The 14,036-nt window shown below is 36.8% G+C and overlaps 1 protein-coding gene and 1 long non-coding RNA gene across 7 annotated transcripts in view; one reads left to right on the plus strand and one right to left on the minus strand.

Moving 5' to 3' along the window:
* The window catches only part of LOC105475315 (cadherin like and PC-esterase domain containing 1), a 311,154-nt gene that overhangs the window by 71,672 nt on the left and 225,446 nt on the right, over positions 1-14,036 (minus strand). The gene's annotated exons all lie outside the window — the stretch shown is intronic.
* On the plus strand, positions 6,590-9,497 carry LOC139362751 (uncharacterized). The gene is made up of 3 exons (XR_011622013.1): positions 6,590-6,934; positions 7,661-7,902; positions 9,374-9,497. It is a non-coding gene; the product is annotated as an uncharacterized lncRNA (long non-coding RNA).

Below are 14,036 nucleotides of genomic sequence, written 5' to 3' on the forward strand. Positions count from 1 at the left end.
AATTTTGTGTTTGTGGTTCTCCCTTTTGAGAAATTTCCAAATGAATTCCTTGTACAGACTGGCATCTTGTTCTGAAGGAATGAATTATTTTGTATGTTTACATGGTCTTTAAATTTAACAACTCTCTTTGCATTGTAGTCAATCAGTCATAAAATACTGAGTAGCTATTGTCTGATTCACAGCATCAGACATTCAATAAACATTTACAGAATAATTAGCTTAAGTTTACATTATCAATAAATAATTAATGATAATCTATCTAAAATAGCCCTTGAGATACCACATATATCCCAAAATTGAATGTTTTTCAAGAAGAAAAGAGACCAATTTATGTAAATTAATATTAAGAGAGATTTTTCTCTTTTATGGAGGGCATTTGAAATATCTGTAAAAATAATTGCATTTATATAAATTTAAACCAGCAATTATACTGCTAAGACTTCATCCTACAAATATACTTTACAAAGTACACAAAGATAGATGTACAAGGAAATTTACTGGAGCACTTCATAAAATATTAATAACACAAAACTAAACACATCTCAAGTGTCCATCAATACAAAACTGGTTAAATAACTTATGCTACATCCAGATAATCAAATATTTTGTAATTCTTAGAAAAGATGGATGTAGAGGAGATCCATTCCAAGATGGCTGAACAGGAACAGCTCCAGTCTGCAACTCCCTGCGTGATCGATGCAGAAGATGGGTGATTTCTGCATTTCCAACCAAGCCTCCACTGGTGACACCCAGGCAAACAGGATCTGGAGTGGACCTCCAGCAAACTCCAACAGACCTGCAGCTAAGGGACCTGACTGTTACAAGGAAAACTAACAAACAGAAAGGAATAGCACCAACATCAACAAAAAGGACATCTACACCCAAAATCCCATCTGTAGATCCCCAACATCAAAGACCAAAGGTAGATAAAACCACAAAGATGGGGAGAAACCAGAGCAGAAAAGCTGAAAATACTAAAAACCAGAGCACCTCTTCTCCAAAGGATTGTAGCTCCTCACCAGCAATGGAACAAAGCTGGATGGAGAATGACTTTGATGAGTTGACAGAAGTAGGCTTCAGAAGACTGGTAATAAAAAACTTCTTCGAGCTAAAGAAGCATGTTGAAACCCATCACAAGGAAGCTAAAAACCTTGAAAAAAGGTTAAACGAATGGCTAACTGGAATTAACAGTGCAGAGAAGACCTTAAATGGCCTGATGGAGCTGAAAGGTATGGCATGAGAACTTCGTGACTCATGCACAAGCTTCAATACCCAATTCGATGAAGTGGAAGAAAGGGTATCAGTGATTGAAGATCAAATTAATGAAATGAAGAGAGAAAACAAGGTTAGAGAAAAAAGTAAAAAGAAATGAACAAAGCCTCCAAGAAATATGGGACTATGTGAAAAGACCAAATCTACATTTGATTGGTGTACCTGAAAGTGATGGGGAGAATGGAACCAAGTTGGAAAACAGGATATTATCTCCAGGATATTATCCAGGAGAATTTCCCCAACCTAGCAAGGCACGCCAACGTTCAAATTCAGGAAATACAGAGAACACCACAAAGATTGTCCTCAAGAAGAGCAACCCCAAGACACAAAATTGTCAGATTCACCAAGGTTGAAATGAAGGAAAAGATGTTAAAGGCAGCCAGAGAGAAAGGTCAGGTTACCCACAAAGGGAAGCCCATCACACTAACAGTGGACCTCTCAGCAGAAACCCTACAAGCCAGAAGAGAGTGGGGGCCAATATTCAAAATTCTTAAAGAAAAGAATTTTCAACCCAGAATTTCATATCCAGCCAAACTAAGCTTAATAGGTGAAGGAGAAGTAAAATCCTTTACAGACAAACAAATGCTGAGAGATTTTGTCACCAACAGGACTGCCTTACAAGAGCTCCTGAAGGAAGCACTAAACGTGGAAAGAAACAACCGGTACCAGCCACTGCAAAAACATGCCAAACTGTAAAGACCATCGATGCTATGAAGAAACTGCATCAATTAACAGCCAAAATAACCAGCTAACGTCATAATGACAGGCTCAAGTTCATACATTACAATATTAACCTTAAATGTAAATGGGCTAAATGCCCCAATTAAGACATAAACTGGCAAATTGGATAAAGAGTCAAGACCCATCAGTATGCTGTATGCAGGAGACCCATCTCACGTGCAGAGACACACACAGGCTCAAAATAAAGGGATGGAGGAATATTTACCAAGGAAATAGAAAGAAAAAAAAAAAAAAAAAAAAGCAGGGGTTGCAATCCTAGTCTCTGATAAATAGACTTTAAACTAACAAAGATCAAAAGGGACAAAGAAGGCCATTACTTAATGGTAAAGGGATCAATTCAACAAGAAGAGCTAACTACCCTAAATATATATGCACCCAATACAGGAGCACCCAGATTCATAAAGCAAGTCCTTAGAGACCTACAAAGAGATTTAGACTTCCACACAATTACAATGGGATATTTTAACACCCCACTGTCAATATTAGATAGATCAATGAGACAGAAGGTTAACAAGGATATACAGTACTTGAACTCAGCTCTGCACCAAGAAGACCTAATAGACATCTACAGAACTCTCCACCCTAAATCAACAGAATATACATACTTCTCATCACCACATAGCACTTATTCTAAAATTCACCACATAATTAGAAGCAAAGCACTCCTCAGCAAATGTAAAAGATCAGAAATCACAATAAACTGTCTCTCAGACCACAATGCAATCAAGTTAGAACTCAAGATTAAGAAACTCACTCAAAACGGCACAACTACATGGAAACTGAACAATCTGCTCCTGAGTGACTACTGGGTAAATAACAAAATGAAGGCAGAAATAAAGATGTTCTTTGAAACGAATGAGAACAAAGACACAGTGTACCAGAGTCACTGGGACACATTTAAAGCAGTGTGTAGAGGGAAATTTATAGTACTAAATGCCCACAAGATAAAGCAGGAAATATCTAAAATGACACCCTAACATCACAATTAAGATCTAGAGGAGCAAGAACAAGCAAATTCAAAAGCTACCAGAAGGCAAGACATAACTAAGATCAGAGCAGAACTGAAAGAGATAGAGACACAAAAAATCCTTCAAAAAATCAATGAACCCAGGAGTTGTTTTTTTTTCCCAAAAGTTCAACAAAATTGATAGACTGCTAGCAAGACTAATAAAGAAGAAAAGAGAGAAGAATCAAATAGACACAATAAAAAAATGATAAAGGAGATATCGTCACCAATCCCTCAGAAAGACAACTACCGTAAGAGAATACTATAAACACCTCTACGAAAATAAACTAGAAAATTTAGAAGAAATGGATAAATTCCTGGACACATACACCTCCCAAGACTAAACCAGGAAAAAGCTGAATCTCTGAATAGACAAATAACAGGCTCCGAAATTGAGGCAATAATTAATAGCCTACCAACCAAAAAAAGTCCTGGGCCTGACGGATTCATAGCCAAATTCTACCAGAGGCAAAAAGAGGAGCTGGTACCATTCCTTCTGAAACTATTCCAATCAATAGAAAAAGAGGGAATCCTACCTAACTCATTTTATGAGGCCAGCATCATCCTGATACCAAAGCCTAGCAGAGACATAACAAAAAAGGAGAATTTTAGACCAATATCCCTGATGAACATTGGTACGAAAATCCTCAATAAAATACTGGCAAATCGAATCCAGCAGCACATCAAAAAGCTTATCCATCACGATCAAGTTGACTTCATCCCTGGGATGCAAGGCTGGTTCAACACATGCAAATCAATAAATGTAATCCATCACATAAACAGAACCAATGACAAAAAACATACAATTATCTCAATAGATGCAGAAAAGGCCTTTGACAAAATTCAATAGCCCTTCATGCTAAAAACTCTCAATAAACTAGGTATTGATGGCATGTATCTCAAAATAATAAGAACAATTTATGACAAACCCACAGCCAATATCATACTGAATGGGCAAAAACGGGAAGCATTCCCTTTGAAAACTGGCACAAGACAAGGATGCCCTCTCTCACCACTCCTATTCAACATAGTGTTGGAAGTTCTGACCAGGGCAATCAGGCAAGAGAAAGAAATAAAGGGTATTCAGTTAGGAAAAGAGGAAGTCAGATTGTCCCTGCTTGCAGATGACGTGATTGTATATTTAGAAAACTCCATCAGCTCAGCCCCAAATGTCCTTAAACTGATAAGCAACTTCAACAAAGTCTCAGGATACAAAATCAATGTGCAAAAATCACAAACATTCCCTATACACCAATAACAGACAAACAGAGAGCCAAATCATTAGTGAACTCCCATTCACAATTGCTACAAAGAGAATTAAATACCTAGGAATCCAACTTATAAGGGATGTGAAGGACCTCTTCAAGGAGAACTACAAACCACTGCTCAGTGAAATAAAAGAGGACACAAACAAATGGAAGAATATTTCATGCTCATGGATAGGAAGAATCAATATCATGAAAATGGCCATATTGTCCAAGGTAATTTATAGATTCAATGCCATCCCCATCAAGCTACCAATGACTTTCTTCACAGAATTGGAAAAAGTACTCTAAAGTTCATATGGAACCAAGAAAGAGCCTGCATTGCCATGACAATCCTAAGCAAAAAGAACAAAGCTGGAGGCATCACGCCACCTGACTGCAAACTATACTACAAGGCTACAGTAACCAAAACAGCATGGTACTGGTACCTAAACAGATATACAGACCAATGGAAAAGAACAGAGGCCTCAGAAATAACACCACACATCTACAACCATCTGATCTTTAACAAGCCTGACAAAAACAAGAAATGGGGAAAGGATTCCTTAATAAATGGTGCTGGGAAAACTGGCTAGCCATATGTAGAAAGCTGAAACTGGATCCCTTCCTTACACCTTAAACAAAAATTAATTCAAGATGGATTAAAGACAACTATCAGACCTGAAACCATAAAAATCCTAGAAGAAAACCTAGGCAATACCATTCAGGACACAGGCATGGGTAAGGACTTCATGACTAAAACACCAAAAGCAATGACACCAAAAGCCAAAATTGACAAATGGGATCTAATTAAACCAAAGAGCTTCTGCATGGCAAAAGAAACTACCATCAGAGTGAACAGGCAACCTACAGAATGGGAGAAAACTTTTGCAGTCTACCCATCTGACAAAGGGCTAATATCCAGAATCTACAAAGATCTTAAACAAATTTACAAGAAATACACAAACCAACCAATCAAAAAGTGGGGCAAAAGGTATGAACAGACACTTCTCAAAAGAAGACATCTATGCAGCCAACAGACACATGAAAAAATGCTCATCATCAGTGGTCATCAGAGAAATGCATCAAATCCACAATGAGATACCATCTCAGGCCAATTAGAATGGTGAACATTAAAAGTCAGGAAACAACAGATACTGGAGAGGATGCGGAGAAATAGGAATGCTTTTACACTGTTGGTGGGAGTGTAAATTAGTTCAACCATTGTGGAAGATTCCTCAAGGATCTAGAACTAGAAATACCATCTGACCTAGCAATCCCATTACTGGGTATATACCCAAAGGATTATAAATCATGCTACTATAAAGACACATGAACATGTATGTTTATTGTGGCACTATTCACAATAGCAAAGAATTGGAACCAACCCAAATGTCCATCAATGATAGACTGGATTAAGAAAATGTGGCACATATACACCATGGAATACTATGCAGCCATAAAAAAGATTAGTTCATGTCCTTTGCAGGGACATGGATGAAGCTGGAAACCATCATTCTGAGCAAACTATCACAAAGACAGAAAACCAAACACTGCATGTTCTCACTCATAGGTAGGAATTAAACAATGAGATCACCTGGACACAGGGCGGGAAACATCACACACAGGGGACTGGTGGAGGGTGGGGGGCTGGGGGAGGTATAGCATTAGGAGAAATACCTAATGTAAATGATGAGTTGATGGGTGCAGCAAACCAACACGGTACATGTACCTATGTACCAAACCTGCACGTTGTGCGCTTATACCCTAGAACTTAAAAGTATAATTAAAAAAAGATGGCTATAGAGTGAAGATATGGAGATATATATATATATATATATATATATATATATATATATATATATATAAAAGAAAAGTTATTAAAAGCAGTAAAGCAAATTGCAGAACATGATGTATACTATGATCTTATTTAAGTAAAATAAAGTGTTAGTATATATACTTGATTGTGAACACATAAGTTCTGGAATGATACACAAGAAATTCTAAACAGCGGATTTCTTAGAAGATTAAGAATAGAAGGCCAGAGATGGAAAGGCAAAATGCACTTTTACTTTTTATTTTACATGCTTTAATATTTTACCATTAGTATGAATTATGGTTACATTTTTAAAACTACAATTTAAAAAATATTATTTAAGATGTTAAAGCAGAATAATAGAAGAAAACTGATAGCTCTTTGAAGTTGTATTTGTTTCCTAGGGCAACTGTGACAAAGTATCATAAATTATATGGCTTAGAACAAATCTAAATTTATTGTCTTTCAGTCCTGGAGGCCAGAAGTCCAAAATGGAGGCATTGGCAGGTTTGATTCCTACTAAGGGCTATGAAGGACTAGCAGCCTGTACAGCCATTTAATACTGTCTTATTTTCACAGACTTATAGTCTATCCAAGGAAACATAAGAGTTAGTTAAGTAAATGTTCCAGGTAGAGGGACGAGGACCTGAAACATGCTAGAGTTGGGCGAAAACATGGCCCTTCAAGTTCAGAGTGGACAATGCTCAGAGACTGGGATAGGAAGTGGGTAGAAATTAGTCACATTAATTTGGAATCATGATTTCCATGCTTGACTCATTCTAATGACACAGAGTTCTTGAATGTGACAACAAATTAAGCTTCTTCCACTTTCTTATGTTTAAAAATTCTTACCAGGTAAGTCTCTAAGCTCTATTTCCTTTTATAAAACCTATAAAACCTTTTTACTAAGTAGCTGGCTTTTAAAATATAGGACAAAATTAAATATCTTTACTGAGGAGTAGGAAACATCTTGACTTTTACTTACAATTCATTCCAATAAAAATTGGCAGTAAACAAGATTTACCTAAGTAATCACCTTACATTGAGTTTTAAGAAAAATGTACAACTACTTAAGTTATTCTATCTTTTTTGTGCAGAAAATTTTCCTAAAAACATGGCTTTAAAAATTGATAAGCTTCAATGCTAGATGTTATCCTGTTTTAGTGAGAGATTACAAATACGTTTTAGTTGTATCAAAAATAATGGAACTTGAGGTTGCATAGAGGATACTATATATGGCTTCCCTTCCTGTTTATTTTTGGAAGGCATAGTCTTACTTATAACACATTAGAATCCACCTAGTAATGAGTCATCATAGAATGTGACACAGTTGTGTGTTTCTTCCCTAAACAAATATCAACTGAAAAGTGGCTATACATTATACTATGAAATAATTTTAAGTAGTCTGCAAGAAACTCAGGAAGGAGGGAAATTGAAACAAATTACAAGCAAATGAATTAGTTCTACTCAATTAACTGTATTAATATGACATTAATATTGGAAATATTTCTTTACATTTCTCATGCATTCCAAATCTCTGAGCTAATATAAAGTTTCTTTCTTTTTCAACCTTCAAATTAGCCAGGATGGGGCCAATGTGGTCCTGCTTGCTGCAGTCCATTCTGAAAGACATCCTGTATTCTCCATTTGGGAATAAATGAGTCTCTGGTTTTTGTAGAATTTGGACTGGAAAATCTAGTGAGATGAAGCCTGTGAAATGCCTAATGCTGCCCACTTCCAGTGAGGTAGAAAACCCAAGGAAAGCAGCCTTTGTTGTGGTTTCTCAGCACTTTTGGTTTTCGTTCCAGATGGAATCCAGAAGGGTAAATATGAATACAAACGAACAAAAGAATGAATTCATATGCTCAGATACAACATTCAGTTCTTTTTGACTTGTGAACAAAGAAATATAGTGTTGGAACTGTGTGTTACTACTTTGGGTTCTCTCATACTTTGAAGAATCTAGATCAGTTTTGGACGTGACAAAATAATAAGAACAAGAAAAATGTATTTCATATTCCAAAGGAACAAATCTGTTTTTGTAGGTTGAAGCAGAAATAGTACTGATTGGAAATAGGTAATAGGCTGCAGAGATTTTTTTTCTTTTTTTTTAAATTTATTTATTTTTTATTATTATTATACTTTAAGTTCTAGGGTAAAAGACAACTTTTTTTTCCTTTTTTTAGATTATACTTTAAGTTCTGGTATACATGTGCAGAACATGCAGGTTTTTTACATAGGTATACATGTGCCATGGTGGTTTGCTGCACCCATCAACCCGTCATCTACATTAGGTATTTCTCCTAATGCTATCCCTCCCCTAGCCCCCTACCCCACTACAGGCCCCAGTGTGTGGTGTTCCCCTCCCTATGTCCATGTCTTCCCCTCCCTATGTCCATGTCTTCTCATTATTCAACTCCCACTTATGAGTAAAATTTTTAATTGATGTATACTTGCCAACAATGGTGACACCAAACAACAACAGATGTTTGCCACCTGTTAAGCAGTAAGTAGGTTTGCCCAGGAGATATTGATCACTCATACTTAAAATAATTGCTGTTATAAATACTTCAGCATGGATGGACTGTCCCACATATAAATAGTTTGCTAATAAAGCATATGAGGTTGTAATCCTTAAAGATGTTAACTGGTAGGGAATGTTATGCCTGAGTGGCACTACTAATAGAGTTGAATATTTAATAAAAGATGCAATTGCATTAGTTTTGGGCACCATGTGGACATTTCTTGTCTATAATTATTAGGTGGGTGTAAAAGTAACCGCGATTTTTGCCATTGAAAGTAAGGGCTTTGGGAGTCCAAGACAGACAAATCACCTGAGGTCAGGAGTTTCAGACCAGACTGGCCAACATGGTGAAACCCTGTCTCTACTAAAAATACAAAAAAAAAAAAAAAAAATTAGCCAGGCATGGTGGAGGGTACTGTAATCCCAGCTACTCAGGAGTCTGAGGCAGGAGAATCACTTGAGTCTGGGAGGCAGAGGTTGCAGTGAGCCGAGATTGTGCTACTGCACTCTAGCCTGGGTGACAGAGTGAGACTCTGTCTCAAACAAAAAAAAAAATTAACAAATTCCACAACTGATTTTGCACCAACCTAATATCTTGGTAACTGCTACATAAACACCCCTATATGCACACACCTACACATGCACACACATAGGTACACACCTCCAATGACCCTTAAAGTGTGGAATTTTGAAATGTGAAGGAAACAAACATTTACAAACAAGTTTTACTTTTCTCCAGTCACAGTGGTATATGAATTTCTTCTACACAGGCTTTCAGGTGCTGTGAGGTGCTGGCACATGTAATACAGATGAGGCCAGCACACTAAGAAGAACATTTGGGAATGAATCATTGTGGTAACTGTTGAAGACACCAGCCAGACATCATGCCCTATCAAGTCTGTCACAGCTTTCCAAGCATTTCATGAATACTCCCAAAACTTTAAGAATAAAAACAGACTAACCAGTGAACTGAAGCATATGCCAGAGTCCATTTAATGCTTTAATATGATTAAATGGCCAACAGATGCCTTTAGGAAATGGTTATAGAAAATACAAAACAATGACATCTTCCTATGGTATATCTTGGCTTAGAGAAAAGCAGAACTAGTTAACATAGAATAGCTTATTTACATGGAACTGTGTGGAGATATATATGTATATCTCCACTGTATTTTTTATGGACGTATATTTCCATTGAAATCACAAGCTTGGCTTATAAAAGCCTTTGACTGCTTGACCTTTAAAACAAATCTGGGTCTTACCCCTGCCCTTGTGGAAAGTAGGAGGCAAAAACTGTGGCCAGGCATACTGGCTCATGCCTGCAATCTCAGCTACTTGGGAGGCTAAGAAAGGAGGACTGCTTGATCCAAGGAGTTTGAGTCTAAGGTCATCTACGATTGTGACACTGCACTGCACTCCAGCTTGGGTGACAGGGAGATAAAAATAAAAATATAAACCACCAAAACTGTGCAACCTCTCAATTAGGGAATATTCTCAAACAACCACTTCCAGATAATAAGTAAGGAATAATTCTCCAAAAAAAAAGCAATGTTCAAAAGAGTTACTCCAAGAAACGTTGACAGTTGAGCAAACCAAAGAACATATTCCCTGTTGGAACAGGGAGCCTGTAAATCCTGCCACTGAATATGATAATTGCTGTGCACAACTGACCTCCATATATTTACCATTCCTTTCTTATCTGAATGCGAGTTTTCTTTGAGGTTATTCTCCTTATAGAGTATGAAGTGGATGTGGCATATAATTTGTCTTTTTAGCTATAGGTGACTGGATAACAAGGAAAAGCTTCCAGCACCCAGTACATCTCCCAGAAACCTTAGACTCTGAACTGGGTGGTCTCCTTTGGGGAGAATAGGGATTCTATGTAGAGTTCTATAGAGACTCCCACCTGTCTGGGTAGGTGGGAGTCTAAAGCCAGAGAGAAAGGTTCTAGCAGAGCCTGCTAATTTCACCCCAGTATTCTTTCTCCCCTTCTTTCTTTTAATAATAGAACTCAGGAGGTTTAGCTGGACACATGGCAACTCAATTAGAGGACATTTCCCTACCCCTCTTGCAGATATGTGTGGCCCTGCAACCAAGTACTAAACAACAGAATGTGAGCAAAAGTGAATTTCTAGTCACATCCTTCAAAGGAAGGTTGCTTGCCTTTCACTTCCCTCCTCCTTTTCCTTATGGCTGGGAGATGGCAACAAGGCATGCAGACACTTTGGACCAGAGATGGAAGTCATGCACACAAGACAGCAGAACTGTCTAGCCAGGCCTGGGCCACTCATTCCTATACTGTTACAAGAGAGAAATACTGTTCTATCTTATTTAAATCACTGTAATGCAGGACTCTTCATTATACCAGCTTATCCTATAACCTAACTATCTAGAAAGTTGTAGAGGATAAGACTTTAAGAGTGTAGACTGAGGTTAGATGGCCCAAATCTGAGCAAGGCTATGCCACTTACTAGCTGTGTGGTCTTGGGCAAGTTGCATAGTCTCTTTTTGCCTTAATTTTCTTATCTGTGAAGTTGGGAAAATAAGAGTACTATTATTATTATTATTATTATTATTGCCATTACTGTCATTATTATTTTTGAAACGAACTTCCCACTTAATACTTACTCAACTAAAAGCTTATAATTAAAAAATATGTAAGACATATTTTTAAAAACTCACTGGTGCCTGAGTAAATTAAGATAATTTTAAATTTCACAATAATCCCAGAATATTAATTTTGTGTTAAATTTCATTAAAAGGATTGGTGTCAGTTGGCATTCTCCCATACTAACACTTTTTTGAAGAGATTTGGACTACTTCAAATTATATGTCATATCAAATAAATAATGATATGAAGACAAATCTCAATTAACACATTTATTAAAAACTGTGCTCTAGAACCTTGCTACATCAACAACCAAAGTTTATCTTTGTTAAAAATATGTAACTTTGGACTACGGCTACTGTGTAATCTACATATCTGGGATGATATTCCAAGATAAAGTATGCAGTTTCCCTGGCCTTGAAGTCTAATTTTCTTAATTTTCTTTACATTTAAATATGTTGTTTTTTAAAATTTATGAAAATAAAATTATATTGCTCATAGACTTCAGTTTCCAGTTGCAATAATAAATGCTTGCTAAACTGTTTATAGTCTCTCATCTAATCCATCTATGTCTAATGACTGAGTATAGGGCCTGACTTACAGGTGTTTATTACATGTTTATTGCATTAACAGATAGAAATGTGAGTCCAATTGACACATGAAACAGAGCCAAAAGGATGGAGCTGGGACACTAGGCTTCTCTGGAATATGCTTTCACTAGCAGAGCTCACCTGTCATAACCATAAATGTATGGCATCAGAACATGGTTGAAAATTAGACACAGAGGGGTAGAAGAAAGGGCCTGGCAGTCTATGTGCACACACAATGGCAGAAGAGTAAAGACTTGCCTTCCACTATTAATGCAAGTTAAGTGTGTGCAACCAAGTGACATATGAAATACGGTCTGCTGCAAAAAATGTATCCCATTACATGTCTTAGTGTTATAAATTGTATCTCTCATTGAAGCTTTACTAGTAATTATTTAGAGTTGAATAATTTTTCAAAGATTACTCACTGACCACATGCTATACATCCACAGTTAAGCTCAAAGCGTGCTAAAAGGAGCTAAATTCTGCCCAGAAATGCCAATGCTTTCAAAATTGAACATTCAGACTACTATGGCATTGTGAGATTAAAAAGTTAATATTCATTTTTAGTTCAAACATATTCTAACAATGTAAAAATTTATAAACCTATGAAGCATACTTTTATCTATGACTTGACAGTCCTTTCTATGTGTAGTCTCACATTTTTATACATGTTTATAATATTTTTAAAATACTCTAAAGAGAGGCCAGGTGCAGTGGTTCACACCTGTAATCCCAGCACTTTGGGAGGCCGAGGTGGGTGATCACTTGATGTCAGAAGTTCGAGACCAGCCTGGCCAATATGACAACACCCCATCTCTACTACAAATACAAAAAAATTAGCCACGCATGGTGGCATGCGCCTGTAATCCCAACTACTCAGGAGGCTAAGGCACGAGAATCGCTTGAACTTGTGAGGTGGAGGTTGCAGTAAGCCAAGATTGCACCACTGCACTCTAGCCTGGGTGACAGAGTGAGACTCTGTCTCAAAAAAATTAATAATAATGATAAAATACTCTAAGGAGTAGCCTTAAAGTTCACTATCCTGTGATATTTATTAATGACACAGAGAAACATGAGAATTTACAGTGAAGAAACCCAGCAAACACTACCCTCATCATGTCAGTAAGACAAATACATCGCTTCTGTAGCATTCTTGCCACAAATCTATAACTTCATTTAATCAGCAGAAAACATTATGTAATTCCAAACTGTGAGGCATTCCACAAAATAACTGACCTTCACTCTTCAAAATGTCTAGATCATGAAAGATAAGGAAAGACTGTGGAATCATCACACACTAGAGAAGAATAAGAGGCATGATAACCAAAAGTAATGTGGGTCCTAAACTGGATCCTGGAACAGAAAAATAACATTAATGAAAAAACTAGTAAAATGCAAATAAGGTGTTTGGCTAAGTAAATAAATTGTACCAAGTTTAATAGCTTAGGAATTCTAAACGTACCATGGTCATGCAAGATGTTAACATTAGAAGAAACTGGGGAAGAGTATTTGAAAAGTTTCTGTAACTCTAAATTAATATTAAAAATTAAAAGAGGAGCACAATTTGATAATCATACTGTGGTGCTCTTTTGAAGGTAAAAATGCATTAACAATAGAATAATATTCTAACCTGTAAGAGCACAGTTTTGTGTGAAGTTTCCTACAGCAGAGTAATGGTTCTGTGTAGTCACATCTTACTGGCATCCATGGATATCCCATTGCATAGATTATAATCTACAAGCATTTGCTCTTTAAAAATTGTGGGAATTACAGGAGGACAGTCAATAAGCTAAAGAAGAGATAAGGTACACCTAACTCTTAAAGAGTGCCTCCTAAAGAGTTGACAAGGAGAAAGGAAAATGCCATTTATAAAGAACTTGGTTATGCCAAGCCCCGGGGTAGGAACTTCAGATGCACTATGGCATTGAATCTTTGCAGCTGTTTGAGGCAGATATTATCATTCTCATTCAGTAGATGAGGAAACAAAGGTTTGGAAAGTTTGGAGGAAGCTTTTCTTGGAGGCACACAGCTTAATAAGTGGAACAAATAGGGTTTGAACCATGGGTTTATCTGACTTCAAATCCATGCTTCATAGACTGAAAAATAAAACAAAATAGAACAAAACACACTGTACTAAGAAACAAAGGTTGTGTTTGTGAAACATTTATGGACCAATTAAATCTTCATCAGGGAAGACTCTTTTGTCATGGCTACAGATGGCATCTTTAAACATTA

The sequence above is a fragment of the Macaca nemestrina genome, chromosome 4, assembly GCF_043159975.1.
Source record: "Macaca nemestrina isolate mMacNem1 chromosome 4, mMacNem.hap1, whole genome shotgun sequence".
In the NCBI taxonomy this organism is placed as follows: Eukaryota; Metazoa; Chordata; class Mammalia; order Primates; family Cercopithecidae; genus Macaca; species Macaca nemestrina.